Genomic DNA, 2,858 nt, shown 5'->3' on the forward strand with positions numbered 1-2,858 from the left:
GGTCACTCATCACCTGGCTGTCACCAGCTTCGTCGCTTTTCACATCCGAGGTCAACCCTGGCTTGGAGGGAATTGAGGCCCAGAGGAAAGAAGGCGCCTAGCCAAGGTCACACTGGCGGGGGCGTCAGACCCCACCTTGGGCCTCCCGAATCCCAGTCCACTGCGCTTCCCGCTACTCCAGTCTCAGCGAAGCCGGTTCCCCTACACTTTTTCGAAACCTCTCCACCAGGTTCTTGCTGCTCCTGATAAACACAGCCTTCCTTTCCCATAGACTCCTGCCTTCACGCCTCCTGGTTGCAGTGGAATGGTTCTTACGACCACTGGGTTGTTACGAGTTTTGGTAGAGCAGGTGTTTTTGCAAGGGGAGGGCTGTGCGAGTGAGAGGGGAAGATGCGGGGAGGCGGGGGCGGCGGCCCAGCCGCGGATGGATATTGACCACCTGTTCCGTGCCGGCAGTCTGGAGGTGCATTTTAGTTCACTTTCCCGGGATATAGGGTAGGGCAGAAGTTATTTGCAAGTTTCTGTGCGTTCACCGTACTAAGTCTCAATTACAGCAGTATCAGTCACCCTCCTAAAAAGATAACGCCCTTCCTAGTATTGGCTGCATTCGTTTTTTTTTTTCTTTTCTTTTTTTTTGACTTGGAGTTTTGCTCTTGTCGCCCAAGCTGGAGTTCTATGGCGCGGTCTCGGCTCACTGCAGCCTCCTTCTCCTGGGTTCAAGCGGTTCTCCTGCCTCAACCTCCCCAGCAGCTGGGATTACAGGGGCCCCTCACCATGCCCGGGTAATTTTTGTATTTTTAGTAGAGACAGGGTTTCACCATGTTGGCCAGACTGGTCTCGAACTCCAGACCTCAGACCGTCCACCCGCCTAGGCCTCCCTAACTGCTGGGATTAGAGATGTGAGCCACCACGCAGGCCTATGTTAGTATTTACATGGAATTTCCATCACCTTAAGGGAACCCTGACTTTGGAGTCCGAGGTACCTCAATTTCAGCCCCGTGTTGCTGCTGGCGGTATAATATTGTGCCAGTGAGTTGGCCTTTATGTGTTTGAATTTCCTCACCTCCGTAATTGGGATGCCGACACCTCCCCTTTAGGGTAGTAGTGAAGATTAAGTGAGATAATGGATGTAGATTGCTAAGGAGGTGTTTCCTAAGTAGTGGCTGTTATTTTTGCCTGTATCCTCAGCCTTCACTTTACTGATCTAAAATAGATTTGTGCTATTTTTAACCCATTGGGTTGTCCCTACTGTTGTTAACCTAGTTTTTTCCCCCCTCACTCCACTAGTTATCGACTGAACAAATCAACTTATTAGACAAAAATAGTTGTCTACTCCGTGTCAAAACAGTCGTCATGTTTTAACAAATAATTTTGGATATTACGTACTTCATATGTAGAAAACCAAGTCTAGAGACCTTAGGTATATTTAACCTAAATTTTGGTGAAAGGTCCTAGACGCAGCCATGGTTGAAACTAAATGAAACCTCTGTCCCTGGTGTCGCTTAGTAACTGTCTAACCAGAAGCGGCCACTGCAGATTAAGCAGAAAACACGAAGTGTAACATGACGTTCTAGTTCAGCACTTCCTCGTTGGTTGGGTGGAAATAGCAGACCCTCCACACCATAAGACAGGGTGAGGGAGAAAAGAAATATGCCCCAGAGATTCTGCAATCCTTGCATCCTTTAGGGCCTCAATCTTATACTTTACAGATGTGTTTCTCACATGAGACCCTACAAAGTCTCTTCTGGCCTAAAATTCACAGTAACAGAGAGACTTGAATTCTCCTCCCTGAAACACAGCTAGAACCGTCTCATCACCCTCATTCCACAACTGTGGGTACTGGGGAGGTCATCATTCCTTGTAGTCACCGTGTGGCAGAGCCTGGCCTCAGGCTGAGTGAGGCAAAAACAGGTTCTTTTTGGATAATGGGTGGTATATGGGATGGAGACATTGATACTGAAAATCTAAAAGATGCCAAATTCCTTTTCTGAAAGAAGCCTCCTCCTCCCATCTGGATGTTTCTTTTCTTTTCCTTTTTTGTTTTTTAAATGGAGTTGTGCTCTTTGCCCAGGCTGGAGTGCAGTGGTATAATCTCAGCTCACTGCAATCTCTGCCTCCCGGGTTCAAGTGATTCTCCTGCCTCAGCCTCCCGAGTAGCTGGAAATACAGGTATCAACCACCATGCCCAGCTACTTTTTTCTATTTTTAGTAGAGACGGGTTTCATCATGTTGGCTAGGCTGGTCTTGAACTCCTGACCTCAGGTGATCGACCCACCTTGGCCTCCCAATGTGCTGGGGTTATAGGCATGAGCCACCGTGCCCGGATTGGGTGGTTTTTTTTCATTTGTCTTTATGACCCCTTCCAGTCATAGAACTATGTGTGGAGTTATTTTTTCAATGGGAATAGTAAGGGAAGGAGTTTTGCATTGCATATAACACTTTAAAACAAAAAATGCCATATAAGTGCAATTGTGACATGGTGGAAGGAGCATGACTTTAGGGTTCAAATGTGGATTTGGATCTTGGATGATTCATTCAGCAGCTATGAACTGAGTACCTGCTGTTTGGTGAGCACTGGGTGAATATAGGCAGATAAAGTGGATCTACCCTCACCTCATGGGGAGAGTCGGAGGGAGTGGAAGGAAGAGACCACTTTGAGAACTCTCCTCACCGGCTCTGTGACCCTCCAAGTTCCGTAAACTCTCTGTGCCTCAGATTTCTCCTCAAAGAAGTAGTCACACCTACCATGCTGGGTTGTGAAGAGAAAAATCGATCACTTTTATTTTATTTTATTTTATTTTATTTTATTTTATTTATTTTTTGAGATGAAGCCTCGCTCTTCGCCCAGGCTGGAGTGC

The 2,858-nt window shown here is 47.0% G+C and overlaps 1 protein-coding gene across 1 annotated transcript in view; it reads left to right on the top strand.

Annotated features, from left to right (window-relative positions):
- The window catches only part of NAA40 (N(alpha)-acetyltransferase 40, NatD catalytic subunit), a 22,462-nt gene continuing 19,604 nt past the window's right edge, over positions 1-2,858 (top strand). Inside the window, exon 1 of the mRNA XM_011993450.1 lies at positions 1-106. The gene's annotated coding sequence lies outside the window, so the exon portion shown is untranslated. The remainder of the gene's footprint in view (positions 107-2,858) is intronic.

The sequence above is a fragment of the Mandrillus leucophaeus genome, unplaced genomic scaffold, assembly GCF_000951045.1.
Source record: "Mandrillus leucophaeus isolate KB7577 unplaced genomic scaffold, Mleu.le_1.0 Scaffold43, whole genome shotgun sequence".
NCBI lineage: Eukaryota > Metazoa > Chordata > Mammalia > Primates > Cercopithecidae > Mandrillus > Mandrillus leucophaeus.